The sequence below is a fragment of the Pararge aegeria genome, chromosome 7, assembly GCF_905163445.1.
Source record: "Pararge aegeria chromosome 7, ilParAegt1.1, whole genome shotgun sequence".
In the NCBI taxonomy this organism is placed as follows: Eukaryota; Metazoa; Arthropoda; class Insecta; order Lepidoptera; family Nymphalidae; genus Pararge; species Pararge aegeria.
In genome coordinates this window covers 18,496,912-18,516,113 of record NC_053186.1, presented here as the reverse complement: position 1 = coordinate 18,516,113, position 19,202 = coordinate 18,496,912, and the positions used below count along the sequence as shown (strand labels likewise).

Sequence of the window (19,202 nt, the reverse complement as noted above, 5' to 3'; positions counted from 1 at the left end):
TGGGAAATATTCTGTGATGAACATGAATGTTTTTCAGTGTATGGGTGTTTATTTGTAAATATTATCAGTATTTATATTTATGTACCTATATTATTCATAAAAATATTCATCAGTCCTCGTAGTACTCATACCACAAGCTACGCTTATTTGTGACTAGGTTGGATGTACACATCAAACGCCTTGTATACGTAATTTAAGTAGAGAAACTGTTATATGTTTCAGTTACAGCACGGTGTAAAAGCGCTCCCGCATACCAGCAAGGCGTGAATGCTTCCGAAATCGATTAACGGAATTTCCCACCCACTGGACGTATCCCTATAATGCCTGTCGACATTAAAACGGTATAAATAAACAGAGAATATGTAAATCATAATTAAACTGTGAAGTAATTAAGGTACGTTCCCACGATTTAACCTCTAGCAATGCTATACGGTGCGTATAACAAATCAGTTAAAAAAACAACAGAGATAACAAAAGAGATAAGTTGTAACGTCTGCCGACTAAATTTATAACTAATTATGTACTTTGTCATTTATGTTACTATATAAATATATAAGTAATTAAGTACTGCAGACAGATTTTACAGTTAATCGATTCAAAATATAAATATCGCAAACACAAAAACAAAATAAAATTTTTAGTCAAAATAACTTCACCTACTTTTATGACAAAATGTAAGTTACATAAAATAACAAGATAATGATAGCTATAATACGAAACGAATGGATGTATACCGAGAAGTATTAGGGTATTTATTCATATTCATGCACGAAGATGCCTATACTACGTCTCGCTACTCTGACGCAATACTTTACGAGCATGTCGAGGTCATCAGCGAACCAATAAATCGAAGTAAAGCAATCTAGTCGTGGCATCATTTTGATTTAAACACACAAAATATTATATCGATATTAATGAAATTCCTATGATACCAATTTGAAAGCATATCCTTTACAAAAATATTTTCTAAATTGGTTAACACTAATAAAATTATTTTGATCGGTTTTTATTTTTGCAGTCTTCCAAAAATAGTGATAATATATTACGCATATATTGTTTATTTCCCACAGAATTCTGGAAATCTTTTCTTGCCGTAGTTTGCTAGGACTATACAACGAGTAACAGAATAACGAAATAATATTGAATGAAGTATAAGTATATTTCATAAGGAATCACAATGTAAAGATATAAAATCAGAAGAAGCATATTTTTTTATACAAACGAATTCAAAACATTCTAGGTGTTTACCTATGACAACCCTATTGAAGATAAAAGACCGACACGCGCGTAGTACCAACGCTTCGCGATGCGTTTCTAATAAAGTGACAGGAGTCACATGATTTTAATTTTGCATGTGATGTTACGGCTGTATCTGATTTATTTCAGTAAAAACTATGGCAGTGGTTTACTCAAAAACTATTAAGTTTTTGGTTTCACAGAAAATTCCGAAACATTATGTACTGGCTCTAAGACAGTAATGTACCTCTGAAGCCTGTCAAGTTTTATTTCGGTTTTGATTTACACGTAAAAAGAAATATTATTTTGGAAAAAAGAGCGTCAACAAAATTAACATTATAATCCTTCTGCGACAGCAGCGCCCTGATCTACACTTCAAATAAAAAAAAAACTAAATCATTTATTTCAAGTAGGGCTAGTTTATAAGCACTTTTGAAACTCAAGTCAGTCTGTTTGTAGTGACTCTACCACCGCGACCGGTTTGGAAGGTAGATTCCACCGAGAAGAAGAACCTTTCAAGGCCACAGTGCTCACAATATTTAACGCTGTGGGTGTGCAACTTTATAAAGGCTCGTATTTATTTACGAAGAGCTATCATTGTATTACAATCCAAAAATACGGTCACAAGGCAATGTACCGATAATAAAATGCATAAAACGCCACGTTGCTCGTTCCGCTGCCAATTAATTCGGATTGTTTTTACAGTTTTACTGAATTCAGAGCCAATTTGGATAATTAATATTATTAAATATGACATCGTGATCCGGCAACTTTATGGGCAATGCAATGATAAAATTAATCAATAAAAAACGCGAATGTAGTATATGTTCAGTGGGCAGCGACCCTGCTTTCTGAGTCCAAGGCCGTGGGTGGCCCACAACTGGAAAATGTTTGTGTTGTAATTACGTTTATTATATTAAAAAAAATAATCATCACCTATCTTAGTTCCCATTACACAAGCTACGCTTACTTTGAGGCTAGATAGCGACGTGTGTATAGTTGTAGTATATTTATTTATTATTATTCGAGATTTACTCTCACGCGCGTGTTCAAAATAAATACATATAATAAGCCAAAACATCATTAATATACTTACTTAGATATATAGAGATTTATACATTACATATATAAATACATATTTGGCGGGCGGAGGATTACACCCCGGAAGGGGAGACCAGACGGCCGGGGGTCGGGGCTGACAGGCTAAGAAATCGGCGGAATATCGTAGAAGAGTCCAGAAACACCACTTTCTGCATCTTGGCTGCTAGTGTGCTGCCACGGAACCCCAGTTGCCTTAGATGGTGTGCTAGGCTTACTGGGATTAAACCATTTGCAAGATAGTTACGTTTTTTCTCTGTCGGTTATTATCTCTATATATATAAAAGAGAATGTGTGTGGGTATGTTCCGTATAGGCTCCAAAAATGCTAGACCGATTACAATAAAACTTTCAGGGAATCTCCGGATTGACCTGGCGAGTAATCCTGTAAAGTTTGTTGACGATCGGACTCCTATTTTTGAACTGTCAAATACAGCTTTTATTTACTATTATGATATTCTATTGTTGGGTGTACATGGGTGTAGATAATGATTTTCACCCGCTTGAGAAGAGAATAGAGGAGAATGAATACGGAGAGAAATAAATGATTTAATATATTAGGAGACTTAAATTAAAAATTTAATGATGTAAGTTAATTGTTTAAATAAAATAAAGCAAAATCTAGCCCGGCGACGCGAGCTGGGTACGCTTGTTATTTATATAATAACTTATTTATGTGTATATGGGTAGCGCAATACCAAAACTGGCGATGGCTTAGTGGTTACCATCGGGCTCCCTTTTGGAGGGACCGAGTTCGATCCACGCAGCATCATCAATAGCCAATAACAGTCAACTTTAGGAATCAAGGTCTCATCCAACGCCAGAGTTTACCCATAATGACCACGCTAAGCAGACGGAGTGGTGATCGCAGTAGATGGTGGCACTGAGACTCTGCGGCCCGTTCTCCGTTATATTCTCTTCTCTTCGCCTCGTACGATGTTTGGAGATAGTTGTATTCTGGTTTTGTTTCGTGTGAAGTTTCGGCCGTGGCTAGTTACTATCCTAACGACATAGACGTGGCTAGCGAATTACCGTTACGGTACGATTTCGCAAAGAAACTGATAAGGTGTATGGGATTAATATACAGGTTAGCCCGCTACCATCTTAAACTGCATCATCACTCCATACCAAACAGATCTTTGCCGAAGATCTTTTTGGTGTGGAGTATAAGGATTGAAGAAATTATAAATAATAAAATGCAGATTCTCCTGCTCTCCACACATCGCCATCTAGCAAGCGTTACTTGTGTTATGGGTACTAAGATGACTGTTGATATTTTATCAATATTATAAATAAATACTAATAATATACAGAATGACCATTTCATCAAACTAACATTTTACAGTTGGACTAAGAAAGCAGGGTCGCTGCCCACTGCGCCAATCGTTAGTCCAATTATTAAATTAATACAAATTAAATTGCACCTTGTAGATTTGGCTGGTTTCCGCGGATCACAGCAAAGAAAGCTTTATGTTCGTAATCCGGAAATAGATGGCGAAAGTCGATTTAATTCTTTTGAAAGTAATTTCTACACAGATCGCCCTTTTCTCGCGAAGAGTCGAACAACTTCCTAACATTCTTACAGGTGTTGCAATCAGCGTCTTAACCGGACTCACTGAAAGACAACTTTTACTGCGGACTTACGGTTTTAGCGGATTTATTGAACGAATTCTTTTCATAAACTTCGAGTTTTACTTAGTGAGTGTATTAAATTAAAAATTAAGGCGAACTTTAAGATGGAAAACTCATTGGGAAGTTTAAAATCATTTCTCTTTGAATTCTCGTTATTTATTAATAATTAGCTAGCTTTTAAACTGACAGTATTACAAACTAGCGGTTGCACTCCGATATCGTCAGGGGTTTTTATCGGATTTGAATGGTCTTTAAAGTAACTACTGTTCATAACGATACGTTCAGCTTATCAGTGACCCTTACACAAGGCTATATAGCCAAAATCACAAATGATAGCATATAGGTCACAAATATTAGTTTCATATAATTAACAATTCATTTATTTAAAGTACGCCCAGTTTATAAGCACTTTTGAAACGTCAAGTCAGTCTGTTTGTAGTTACTCTATTACCGGTTCGGAAGGCAGATTCGAGAAGAGCCAGTAATAAACTCAGCAGATTGCTCTTTTTCAACTTCATTGTAACACTGAAAAAATATATACATATATATATTCAATTTTCTATCTTGTGAGAGATGAGGGCGGAGCCTGCTTCCAAACAGCCTTGTCGTTATAGATCAGCGTAGCCTAACATAGATGCTTTTTTGGGATTAAAAGCATTCTTTTCCCATCACCCGGATGTCAGATTACTGGCCAAATTTATTTATATATTTATTCAATTGCAATACCATTACAATGTCATATAAATTACTCTAGTAAGCCGTTCCCACAACTGGAAAATGTTTGTGTTATGAATAAGATTGTTTTTCAGTGTCTGGGTGTTTATCTGTATATTATAAGTATTATATTGATAAAAATATTCAACAGCTATCTTAGTACCTATAACACAAGCTACGCTTACTTTGGGGCTAGATGGCGATGTGTGTATTGTCGTAGTATATTTATTTATTATTATTATTAATTATTTATTTTTATAATAATGTCAATCTTTTTTATCTACATTTGAAATGGAACCCTGTGAGGACGCTGTGACCTGATTGAGAGGCGGACTTTTTTTTGTCATTATTAAATATTCTCTTTTAGAAAGTCGTTTATTTTATAATAAGCTTTTTTTATAATAATAAGTTTTAAGTAATATATTTTCTTAATATGTTTATACTTTCCTTTTCTTTTATATGTTTTTATAATTTCATCAAGCCGATAATTTGTTACTGGAAACCCCCTGATGAAGCGAGGTGATCATATCGAATCTTGTTTGCGAGATTTGTACAGACGGATTTAAACTCATAATCTTGGTTCTTTAGCAAAGGTTTTGCTGGTCCTGGATAGAATAGATTTAGCTCTATGCATCCACGAAGGACTGTGTTTTTTATTATTGTTCACAATTTAAACTTTACTTAAATACACATGTACTGTCAAGCAGGCGTAGATACTACACAGTACGTAGATAATAACAGGGTTTATTTTATTTTTCACCTTGTGGTGAGTGATGATGCAGTCTAAGATGGTAGCGGGGCAACCTGTTAGGGAGTAAGGTAGTCATACCTCTAATCGGTTTCAGGGCAGCATGTAGCAGGACGTTCTCCTAGCATGCGGTCTGATGTATTGCTCTATTCTAGGCATGATTTCCAATTAACATTAGGTGGGCCTTCTGCTTCGTCCGTCAATTATAACGATATAAAAAATGGTTTCTGTGTTTCGTAGCTAATATTTGACTCAGCTCCTTAAGATACAAATTGCACAGGTATAATTAACAAAACCTGTGAATTATACAATGGATTTATTTTGCAATATACTTTTTGCTGCCTCTCACTGCTATTAATATGGAACTGATTTTGACGAAACTTTTACTGTATGATAGAATAGAATAGAATAGAATAGAAAACTTTATTGCAACAAAACACAGCAGGAAAAATACAAGGTAAACAGTAATTGTATTGTTAGGGTGCAAAGTACTTGTGATAAGGTCTACATGAATAAAACATTTTTGAATTTGAATTTGGAATAAAGAGTACGATACAAAACGAATGTCAAGAAAACTTCAGATATACTCTTCATAGGAAAACGGAAATATGAGATATTGCCAGTTATTAATATTTGTTAAAGACTTCTATCGAAAACCCGGTACGTACGCGAAAACGAAGATAAATCGCACCTATAAACTTTACAAATGCGTTTCCCCTCAATTACATTTGATTGAGTGTCACCTTCAAGGGTGGAAAATGGCGTCTGATCTTCTAATACCTGCTATAAATACCTGCTCTTCGGTGTATTTATTGAAAAAAGCTTTTGCTAGCGACTTCTTCTTCTTTTTTGGATAGTTATAACTGTCCAAATGCAGATGGCAGATGGCCTACCCGCAGTGGTGTGCATAGAGGGTATGCACAGGGTATGCAGATGATTTAAAATGAAGAAAATTATTTTGGCGCGACCCTAGCTAGCTACGGTAAAAGAACTACAGCGCCACCACTATCGATGCCCCACCACAGGTCTGCAGCATATCGCGGCAGTTTTAAATGTCTTGCCTTTTAGAAATGCCAAATCAAAGTTTTGCATTAAAAAATTATATCGCTATTATCTACTGAACATTCAAAAATCTAATGTGGCACTATCTTACAATAATAACTACTAAAAACTAAAAATTATTATCTGATTAACATACTTTTCCATTACTACTTAAACAAAAATGAATTTTCATCTCCTTTCCATTATGAAGTTTACATTCTTTTATAAAGTTTATGTTTTTATATGTGATTTCATAAATGGACTTCCCTCAACTAAATAGGTACTGACAGAATACCAGCGTTGTGGGTACATTAGTATCCGTAACATTAAGCTGAGTCAGAACCTTTTTATTGGCACGACACATCATTGACAAATTACACAAGCTATTAATAATTAAGTACAAAATTTTAAGTTACTCCGTATGTAATTCTGTTTGTGTTGTTCTGGTAAATAAACAAATTCTATTCTATTCTGTTCTATTCTGAAATCTCGCGTACGAGTTATAAAAAAAATTAAGGATAGGCATTGTGAGAGTTATAATAACCAACCATTAAGCGTTTATAACTCGTACTGTGTGTGCATACCCTCTATGCACGCAGTGGCGTGCATAGGGTTTTTGACCAGGGTATGCATAAAGCAGGTATATGGCATAAAATAGAAAAATTCCCCTCCAATACGAGTTATACAAGATAATTTGGGTATGCAGTGCTTTTGTGCATGTATGAAGTGCACGCCACTGTATGCACGTCACTGCCAACCCGATGTTTAGTAAAAACTTTGTTTCTAAACAGAGCAGCACTACGCAGGACTACGCAAGGATCACGTCCATCAACCTGAGGCGAGGTGTTAAGCTTCATGATCCGGTAACCATCCTTCCCGCCCTCAGACCGGAACACAGCAATACTTCTTGGCAGCAGAAATAAGCTCTACTTTTAATATTGTAAAAATGCAACCTACAGCTTGTTGACTGTCTCTGTGTAACTCACACTTAATGAGTGTGAGTTACACAGAGACAGTCAACAAGCTGACAGTCAACGTTTTTATAAAGAAAGAGTTCAGAATGCCATTTTCTTTTTTTAAATATGCATACAAATACATGAAAACAATAAAAAAAGACCTTACACACTACCATATATTTGACAGACACGCATATATAACATTAACATTACTTAAACTAAAGGAGGAAAGGGCCTGGTGGCTTGAGATACAGGTTCTACCTAGTTCAAGCATCAGTCGTCACATCATAAACGTGTAACAAAATAGCCCGTAAGCAACATTATATTGTACTCATACCTATAAGTAATGTGGAGAAAATAAATAAATCATTCATTCATTCATTCATTCATATACTCGTTATCAGTAGTGAAATAATAAATAAATGCTCTTTTTTAATACTTTCTTTGAAAAAAATAGCATTTAAAAAATATAAAATTTTTACAAATAAATATTGTAGCCTTGGCAAAATCTGTGATTATAGAAGTATTTTTGTCAACAGAATCTAAATAATGCTTTAACTTAAAATTTAAATGAATTATGGTCGAATTTCGACCACTGACGACTACTAGTTATAATTAATATGTGACCATAATTATAAACCCCCATGGGAGCAGTGTAGTTTGTCAATGATATGAATAACATACATCCTTTTTCTGGTTAAAAAAATAAGGCCTGCGCCCTATAGTGGGACATTGGCTGGGAAGGATAATTTTGCCCTATAATCATATCATTCTCAAATCTTTTTATTAATAAACATGCACCCCTATACGGCACCTTTTATTTTATTTATTTATTTATACTCTTTATATGCACACAGCACACTCTTTATAGACAGAAACAGTTTCCAAAAGTCGGCCTTATCGCTTAGCAAAGATCATTACCAGGCAATCTTAGGATAAGGAAAACATGAGGATAACAAACTACAGGTTGAATGAATGAATGAATACACTTTTATTGTACACCAAAGAAACAAAAAGTAGTTACAAAGATATAAATACAATCAAGAGAGTACAATTTGGTGGCCTTATCGCTACATAGCGATTTCTTCCAGGCAACCAATGGCGTAAAAGGAAAAAACGTAGAAAAGAGGTAGGTGGTGCAATAAATAAGATTTAAAAATTATACAAATATATAAATATAAATAAAATATATATATATAAATATAACTAAAATATATATATAAATATATTATATATAAATACAAATAAAATATATAACATAAATATCTATATAAATATATTACATATAACATCCCCAATTAGTATGAAATACATAAATAATTCAAATTACACACTTAAAATGATTCGCTTCAGCGTTGTTCGGCTGAAAGAGACAAATAATGATCCTTCACTAGTTTCTTGAAGGTCCCAATCGATTGTGCCTCACGGATATCTAACGGCAAGGCGTTCCATAATTTAATAGCCTGAACCGTAAATGATCCGTTGAAGAAGGAGGATTTGTGACCAGGCACCTTCAAGACTAACTTCCTCGTAGAACGAAGTTCGTCTGGGAGTCCTACAAATTTAAACCTCTCTTTCAGGTAAAGAGGAGTAGAAGGATGAAACAAAACACAGTACAGAATAGAAACAATGTGCAAATTCCGGCGAAGTCTGATAGGTAACCACTTGAGACGAGACCGAAATTGAGAAATATGATCATATTTGCGCAACCCAAATATGAAACGAATGCTAGAATTCTGGAGTCTCTCAAGTTTATTTAACTGATCTTCAGTTAAGTTAACATAGCTTGCGTCAGCGTAGTCAAGAATGGGAAGGAGTAGAGTCTGTGCGAGCATAATTTTGGTAGGTATAGGAAGTAAATACCGAAGACGACGCAAAGAGCCTAGAGCTGCAAATGTCTTTCTGCTGATCTCGTTAATATGGTACGTCCAACTTAAGGTTCGGTCAAGATAAATGCCCAAGTTCTTTACATTTTCACAGTATGGGACTGTGACACTATCAAACTCAATGGAGGGGAGGGAAAACCAGTCAATCCTTGAAATCTGCCTTCGACTGCCAATAACAATAGCTTGAGTTTTTTTTGGATTAACGTTAAGGCCATGCGCTTTACTCCAATTTGAAATAACGCGCAAGTCTTTGTTAATGCTAGCTATTGCGATTGGAAGATTATCAAAGGTTGACTGGGTGTAAATTTGGACATCGTCAGCATACATATGGTAGAGAGAAGATATATTCCGAGTAATGGAGTTGATGAAAATAGAAAAGAGTAATGGAGATAGCACGCCGCCTTGAGGTACGCCAACAGTAATATCACACCATGAGGAATGAGATTCCTCAGTGTGAATACGCTGCCGACGACCTGTAGGTTACAGGTTGTGTATAATTAAAAAAAAGATATAAATGAATAGCTACATAAGCAATAATACTTTAACATTTAATTCACACTTAAAAATAGCTGTTTATTTTTTTACCCCGCCTGTAATATGTCGAAAACGATAGAAGTAATTAATGCGTTTTCACTAACAACAGACAACGTTGTGCCTAAAAAAGTTATTTGAAGTCGAAGAAGATTCCTAGACATACATCAACCGCTCACCAATAGTTATCAACTAAGATTTGGTGAAACGTTTTTGTCTATAAAACGTTTTCACTAAACCAAGGCATCGCCTGAATCGAATTTAACGGGCATAAAAGTCTTACTGTATTCGGGCTTTAACAGTTTTTTCGGGTTGCTCATTTATTAAATATTTTTGTGACTAACCAAAGCTAACATTCCTGATTTAATTAATTCTATGTAAATTTTATAGGCTGTGCCTGAGGAATGCTTAATATTTTTTCATTAATCAGACATTTTTCTGTGACCTTACCCAGTACCATTTGTTAAACGTTAGCTAATAGATAGGTTCAAAGACTTTTACTCTCTAAAGAAACAGTCTCACTTAATGAGAAATTAAAATTAACATGAATAAGTTGTAATAGATTTTCTGGTTAATGTGATAAAAAACTAGCAGCTACAACTAATAACATCTTTAAGTGGGTAAATAAAGGTGACGTTTTAAGAAATTGAAACAATAGTTTTTAACTTATTTTTAATAAAGATAAATAGTTTATTAGTATACAAATATGATAAAATAAGAGATAATAAATGCTTGGGTTTGTAATACTTGCTCTTACTAGATATGAGCTCTTTTTCTCTTTCATATTTTTTAATTTCACTATTGCCTGAATTAATAGTTTCTGAATTTTCTCTGGTTTGGTCCTGTGGGAAATTAGCGTTTCTTCCGGGCGGCCATGTTGTCCTGGCACCATGGGGCTATCATAGACTTTTTTGCCGTGGTCTGTAGTAACGCGTTTCAACTGAGCTACCGTGGTCTGTAGTAACGCATTTCTACTGTTTGACCGTAATTTAGCTTTCTGTTGCACGTTGTTCCGGTTACTGTCCCCACCCCTAACAGGTTAGCTGCTCTTAGAGTACATAAGCACTTTAAATTCCACGACAAGTTAGTCTGTTAACTGCAATCTCACTTGGGGGTGAGTAATGATGCAGTCTAAGATGGAAGCGGGCTAACCTGTTAGGGTGTAGGTAGTCATATACCCCTAATTGGTTTCTACGCGACATACCATTTTTATCAGGTCGTGATCTTTTGAAGGCTTCCTGGATTGTGCTGGGAGAACTCCTTAAGCATGAACGCCCCGTCCGGTTTCGGCTATTATAATTAGCTACCTACTAAAAATTATTAATTCAATGCCAAGTAAAATATAGAAAATTACTGGTACTTGTAAACCTTGCTGCTATATAAAAAGGTAACAAAGAACATTATCTATGCATGGTAACTTTCTCATTTTACTTGGCACCGACTTAAAAAGTTTGTAGAAAACATTTATTTCTTGCTTTTTTTAACAAAGTCAAATAGATGAAAATTAATAGATTAGATATGTGTAATTTTGATGTCATTTATTTTGTTTCTTATTTCAATAATGATTTAAGATGAATAAATAAATAAATAAATATACTACAACAATACACATCGCCATCTAACCCGTAAGCGTAGCTAGGTACTAAAATGACTGAAGAATATTTTTATGAATAATATTAATAAATACTTATATTATAAGAAGTAAACCAGATACCAAGACACTGAAAGACGTTCATGTTCATCACACAAACATTTTCCAGTTGCGGGAATCAAACCCACGGCCCACCACCCACTCAGAAAGCAGGGTCGCCCACTGCGCCAGTCGGCAGGTAAGATAGTATTTATTATATAAAGTAGGAATTAGTGTAAGAACATTTTTTTTTTTGCATGCCATCTAATGCAGATAGTGTGTCCTTATATTTAATCTACCAACAATGTAAAATAAATGAATCGAATTGAATAACTTGTAGTTTAATAAAAAGAAGGATTAAATTATACCAGTACGCTACAAAGAACCCCTTAAACGGTTGAAAACATATTAAAACGACTAAACCAGCAATGGATACCGCATAAACCCCAGAATCAAAAACAAATTGAATCAATTCATCCGTTTCCGATACTGCGCGGCGCGCATTCATTTCGATGGAAATTACAATGGATTTGTAGACAAATACTGGTGGTTAATGTTTCTGATCTGATCGCAATTGACCGTTCTGATTGCATTTATACCAAAAACCATCCTCAAACCTCATCTCAATCCTCAGTCAGTAAGCCCATCATAATATCAGTATGTAAATTAAAAATTCAATTATTTTTAAGTAGGTGCGTGCTTAGTTTGACTACTTGTTGGGACTCTACCACAGGTTGCAAAGACAAATTCTACCGAAGATTAGTTCAAAATCAAAATTATTTCAGACATCTGTTTATAGTGATAATATTAAGTGAAATGAAATGAAATGAAAATGAAATGAAATGAAATGAAATGAAATGAAATGTGAGACCAGGCTCTCTTAATAAACGCTTTTAAATCTTCCAGTCTATCTGTTTGTGGGCATTGACCTCGGGTTTTAAGATGAACCCTGAGTTCCCGACGATATAGGGCTATACGTACCAATACCTGAATATGTCCCAAAAGAGGTTCTGTCTCGGGAAGCGCCACTGGCTGGGTCACGGATGTGTACTAAATACGATATATATTTGTACCATATGGAATATGACTGTCCTTATACAAGTTACAACTTAAGTTAACTTCATTGATAGTGCTCAATGTGATGATTGTAATTCAAATGGACAATCGTGTTGAATCGTGTATTACAGCCATCGTGATATTTCGTGGCGCGGTAATACCCATGAGTATTCCCCAGCGAAGAAAACCCTCACAGTTATGTTTACCAAAACTAAACGTATGTTTAATCATTGCTATGGTGTATTATCACTTATACTTCCTTGACATGTTTGTTAGCTCAGAACTCTTTCATTTATTTAAATTGTTTTTTTTTATTGAAACCGTATACTTTCCTGTGGTCCCTTTTGTATCAGGTCAAGCTCTATAGAAGGGATCCTGGAAAGTCGGGAGAACTCCTCAAGCATTAACGCCCCGCTCCGGTGTCGGAAAAGGCAATATTTTGTAGAAGGTTATAAGCATTTGACATCTTAGATATGATTGCAATCCTATCCACTAAAAATCGTGATAAAAACGGCAGGATGATTACGTTTCTCGCGACAAACTTGCGACAGGCTTACATTTACATTTGACGGCCGACTGGCGCAGTAGGCAGCGACCCTGCTTTCTGAGTCCAAGGCCGTGGGTTCGATTCCCACAACTGGAAAATGTTTGTGTGATGAGCGTAAGTGTTTTTCAGTGTCTGGGCGTTTATATGTATTTTCTAAGTATTTATGTAAATATAATTCATAAAAATATTCATCAGTTATCTTAGTACCCATAACACAAGCTACGCTTACTTTGGGGCTAGGTGGCTATGTGTGTATTGTCGTAGTATATTTATTTATTTATTTTGTGATCACTACTGTCAAACGTCACATTCCATACAATAAATAAACAAAAGCGACGCAAACAACCACACGCTACCCATAAGCAATATGTATACTGTGTATATCAGATGTACATAGATATAGTATTCACTCCTATCGTCAGTAGCCAAAGAATGCCCTGCATTTTGTCCGAAGAAGCTGAAGAGTTTGTTTGCTTGTTTACTTGAACGCGATGATCTCAGGAACTAGTGGTCCGATTTGAAAAATCCTTTCAGCATAGCCACAACTAAAACATATTTCAGTGTTGGATAGCCCATTTGTCGAGGAAGGCTATAGGCTATTTATCATCATGCTAATACTAATAGGAGCAAAGCACCAATGAAGAATGTTTCAAAATACTTTTAAGAGCTTCCGCTGCATGCGCTGCGTAAACGGTTAAAGTTTCAATAAAATCATGTATCACAAAGTTTTTCTCCTGTAAAAGTTCTAAACAAAAGTCCACGACATCATATGTCTTTCTTCTAAGATTGCGGAAAAAGTCGCGAGGGAGCCGCGGTAGTATTTGATAAAATCCATTGGTCATCTAGAGGAGGGTGGGGCACGCATTCCTTTTTCAGCTTCTTCGTCGTTGAGACATTTCAATTGCTATGGTTTCAAAAATCACTGATTTGAGATACACCGATAGAGACAAAAGAAATTTCATGAACATTCTAGAAAAGAAAACATTAAAAACTTTTCCGATTTCATTCAAATTAAACTGTCTGCAGCGAAAACTTCATGAATAATTTGTGTTCACTAGTTTTATATCGAAGCTCGTTCAGCGTCGTCAAATAAGCTTTAGTTAAAGTGTTTCTGTCTAGAAATAAATTATTTGGATCGTTATTTAAGACCTTTTAGACAAACAGCAAAAAACATTTCGCTTTAAATAAATGTGACACTTAAATAAGTAAGTGCCTTGACGGGCATTTCGAAAACTTCTTTTATCTTTCACTGGGCAATTTAAACTGAAACTTTTTGAAACTGCCTAGTTGGCAAATTGGTTTGCATGTTCAATTATGGATAACGGGGTTCTGAGTTCGATATTAATTATTATTATTACGCTTTAATTGTACCACATGAAGTTAAAGAATTATACGAGAAAATAGAAACGTAAAAATTTAAGTTGAATACAAAAGGCGGCCTTATCGCTTAGTAGCGATCTCTATCAGGCAACCTAGGCAAGAATTAGGAAAAAAGTAAAACTGCAGGTGGTACAAAATATAAAATACATACATACAAATAAAAGCCATCCGTCCAGGTTATTACGACCAACTCTAAAAGATAATGGTGAAGTGATTTTTAGTTAAGAAAATGGCAATACCAAAATAATATAACAAAGGATTCATTTCCCGTTTCAATTAATATAATAAATAATATTATTGCCGTAAAAACATAAGAAAACGTCAAATTTACTGAAAAGTTAAAAATGATTTTCAGGTAGAATCTGCCAAGTAGCCTAAAAGGCAATGATTATAATTGGATGACCAATTATTATATTTGATAAATATTATAATAAATAAAAAACTCGATTTATAAGATGTTGCAAAATGCTACTCGCCCCCGGGTAGGCTCAAACCACCAACCTTTCGGTTAACAGCCGAACGCGCTAGCCATTGCGCCACGGAGGCTCTTGTACTATACTATTAAACTATTCCGTAGTTTTAAAAAATCTTTATTTAGGTAGTAACTTAAAAATTTAACAATTAAATTATCTTACTCACATCCTGGGGTAGCTGGAAGAGATCTCTTATAGAGATAAGCTTTCCTTTGTACACTTCATGTATCTTATGTTCACAATCACAATTTATGGTACACAAATAATAAATAAATGAACTTATGAAGCGTTCATACATATAAGTTTACAGTTTTGTGAGGTGACGATGATAACTAAAGCTAGGAGAGTTGTCTTAGAAGATCCCACACCAAACTTAGCCAGGTTTTTTTGTTATCACCTTCTCATAGTCAATTAATAATTGGCAATAAAGTTGGAGAAGCTTTTTTATCGCTTATGAAATCCTTGATGAATCCTTATGAAATTATAACAGGGTTTTTCTATAGGCTTACGTTTTATTAAATCTTTCAACTTATAAATCACTACCTGTCAGAAAGATTACCAATAAGGCTTGTAGGCGCGTTAAGAAAGTGTAAAGCTTAAGTTAAAAATTACCATCGAGATTAAAATTAGAATAATTATATCAAAATGATGTTTTTTTTTGAGTTTGAGTGCAAAATTTATTTCGCCCCACGGGTGGGCTCGAACCACCAACGCCACGGAGGCTCTTATACTGAAATGCCAAATCAGTACCAAGATTATGATTATCAACACCTGACAGAAAATTGTCAGAAAAGCCATCACTTACGTAAAAATATGAATTACGGTTACTAAATGACACAAAATTTGACGACCAATAAAAATATATGTATGCTTGAGTTTTAATGCAAAATGTGATTCGCCCCCGGGTGGGCTCGAACCACCAACCTTTCGGTTAACAGCCGAACGCGCTAGCCATTGCGCCACGGAGGCTCTTGTTATATACTATTAAATTAGTTTCTAGGTTTCCTAGGTTTCACCTTCTCATAGTGAATTAATAATTGGCATTCTCGATGAATCCTTATGAAATTATAAGAGGGTTTTTCTATAGACTTACGTTTTATTAAAACTTTCAACTTATAAATCACCACCTGTCAAAAAGCTTACAGAAAAGTTAAACAATAAGGCTTGAAGTTCCGTTAAGAAACTGCGAAGCTTAAGTTAAAAGTTACCATTGCCATAAAAATAAGAATAATAGTTTCAAAATGATAAAAAATATTTTTTTACTTTGAGTTTTATTGCAAAATTGTATTTCGCCCCCGGGTGGGCTCGAACCACCAACCTTTCGGTTAACAGCCGAACGCGCTAGCCATTGCGCCACGGAGGCTGTTATACTTACTTTCCAAATTAAGGTGCACTTAATTTACACTCGCATACCATAAACACGTATTTTAGATTTTATGTGTAGAACGTAAACCTCTTTGGCATTATAGATTTATATATACGATCTCTGCATTATGATTGCTTAGGTATCTAAACAATGGCAAAACAAAGACTACAATTTATGCCTCTGATGCCACATTGCCGCAAGAAAAATTATAGTTTCTCTATTGCTAATAAAATAACTTGACTTTGGAAGTCGGCTTAAAATATGATGGAGTTTCTTTACAATGATGTTAGTGTAATAAACACGAATTCTTCACATTCATAATATTAAGCGGGAGTAGTGTCCTTAAAGATATTTTTATTAAAACGCAATTTGATCAAATACACCTAACAGGTGTTACGTGATTGTGTAATTTGAATATTCATGTTGCAACTAATTGCTTAACGTGATTCAATGTAATACAATTTACGTGTAAATCAATATTGTGAGACTGTTACATACGCTTTATTTGATCTACTTCTTATGTATACAATCATTCGTAGATTTATGAAGACACTATTTTTTATCACCAAGGAAACGTGAAGATATATTCAGGTTCAGTGGCGTAACTATCCTTGGGCTAGGCGGATCAGGTCGCGCGCCCTAAATGTACATACTTGATGCCCCAAGCAATACACTTCTGTGCCTTAGGGGGCGTTCATAAAATACGTGATATTTTTAAAGGGGGGAGGGGGTCGAGTCAAATATCATCTAATCCTACGATGGAGGGAGGGCGGGTCTCGCCAAATATCACGCAATTTTTTTCTGATTGAAATAAAAAAAGAATTATACTATTTCCAGGTCCATTTATATAGATTGTATTTGAGATTTTATTTTAAATGCAATCGTAATACGATTAAGATCATTCACTAATTCGTTTGAGAGAAAATAATTTCATTCATACTTCGACGTTAATATATCTACAGACCGTCAAACCACCATATTTGTGTTATACCATTTGTTTTTTTTATTCCAACGCGTTTACGTAAGAAACGCACTTTTTGGAAAAATTCACGTGAGATTGGGGGATGGGGGAGGTGGTTGAATAAAATCTCACGACATCTCACCAGGCGGGGAGGGAGGGACTGAAAATTAAAAAAAAACACCTTACGTAATTTATGGACGCCCCCTTATCTAACATTTAAACTATTGTATTTTATTTATTAACTCGTATCGATGTTGAGGCGGCGATAGCGCAGTGGGTAGGAGTTCGACTTCAATTTCGAGGGCCGAGTTTGAATCCAAGCACGAACCTGTAACTTTTCTAAGTTATGTGCGTTTTGAGTAATTAAAAATATCACTTGCTTCGACGGTGAAGGAAAACATCTTGAGGAAACCTGCATGCCGCCAATCCGCTGGGCCAGCGTGGTGTACTACGGCCTTAACCCTTTTTTATTGTGGTAGGAAACCCGTGCTCTGTATTGGGCCGGTTATGGGTCTATATGATGATGATAGCTGTTTAAAATTAATTTTAAAGTATTGAATACAACGAGATACAGCAATACGTACCTATGCGGTACCTATGCGTTTTTTATCCACGTTTCCGATACGTACCGCTAGGATGTGGAACGCCCTCCCGGCAACTGTGTTTCCTGCCACGTATAACTTAAGTACATTTAAGGCAATAGTGCTTTTTCTAGGCAAGCGTGCTCCAACCTAGACCTCATCATTGCTTTCTAACGGGCATGATTGTCACCAAGCGCTGGCCTATTGTTACTAAAAACTGATTTAAAAAATATTAAAATATGTTAGTTTGATAATATTAATATTAATATCTCTTATATTGGATAGAAGCAGGCGTTACTTTGCGGAAATCCATTATTTGGCTATCATATATTGGCACCAAACAATCTTGACTTAACAATTATTCATTGTCAACATCTCCTGAGGATGCTCCGGTTTCAGAGAGAAACGTGCGTAGAGGGTATATTGCCGAAGATCTGTTTGGTGTGTAGTATAAAGATTGAAGAAATTATAAATTACACCATACAGATTCTCCTGCTTTTCGCGGAGTAGGAGCAAATTAAGCCAAACTTTCTTAATATGAGATATTAATTTTGTATTGTTCCTAAATATTCTCTTCCTAAGAATTGTTGGCCAAATATTGTTATGATTAAAATTTTTTGTTAGAAACTGTATACATATTAAATAATAACAGAGTCTTGTTTGAAAAATGAAAGCTCCACTATTTCAAACTTCTGCCAACGGCTCGCTCCCTAGCTATTAGCGAGAGTTGAAATCCTGTATAAAATATTTTTCATTTCTCGATCTTGTAAGTCTCAGCTTGACTTTGACAAATTGCGGTTAAAATAAGCTCGTTCCGCTTAACAGCCCGGGGTGGGGTCGTTGCTACACGGTTTATATGCAATCTTTTTTAACCTTTTAAGTTAAAGGAATTGAAAATAAAGGATTCTAGTTTGTTTTAATGAAGTTTCTGCCACAACCGTCTTACACTCTTGGGTTCAGTTTTAGGAATTATCTGGCTGACATCTAGCGGTGATAGCTTAGTGGTTACAACTTACGTTTCTCTTTCGTGAGAACCGAGTTCGATTCTTGATGAGTTCGTTTTAATTTAAGCAATTAAAAAGTTATCACTCGTTTTAAAGGTGAAGGTAAACGTTACGAATAATTCGATTGCCTTCTAGAACATTATGGAGAAGTCTTCTAGTATGCATGTTTCCACACGTGGTTTTTTTTTCCACTACGAGGCAGGGCTTGAATGTAACCTAAAATGGTGTTAAACGAAGATGCCGTTTAGGATGGCAGCACGCTAATCTGAGGTATATAGCAGAATCTCATATTATTTTGGTTTCTATACGGCATCATAAAATAACGCTAAATTGCTTAGCACTGTCTCATTTTGTACGCTGGTA

The 19,202-nt window shown here is 35.2% G+C and overlaps 3 non-coding genes across 3 annotated transcripts; all 3 read right to left on the bottom strand.

Moving 5' to 3' along the window:
• Window positions 1–14,927: 14,927 nt before the first annotated feature.
• Window positions 14,928–15,000, bottom strand: Trnan-guu. The gene has a single exon. It is a non-coding gene; the product is annotated as a tRNA-Asn (tRNA).
• An 823-nt stretch (window positions 15,001–15,823) lies between these two features.
• On the bottom strand, window positions 15,824–15,896 carry Trnan-guu. Its single transcript has one exon. It is a non-coding gene; the product is annotated as a tRNA-Asn (tRNA).
• Window positions 15,897–16,217: 321 nt separating this feature from the next.
• Window positions 16,218–16,290, bottom strand: Trnan-guu. The gene has a single exon. It is a non-coding gene; the product is annotated as a tRNA-Asn (tRNA).
• Between the last annotated feature and the right edge of the window lie 2,912 nt (window positions 16,291–19,202).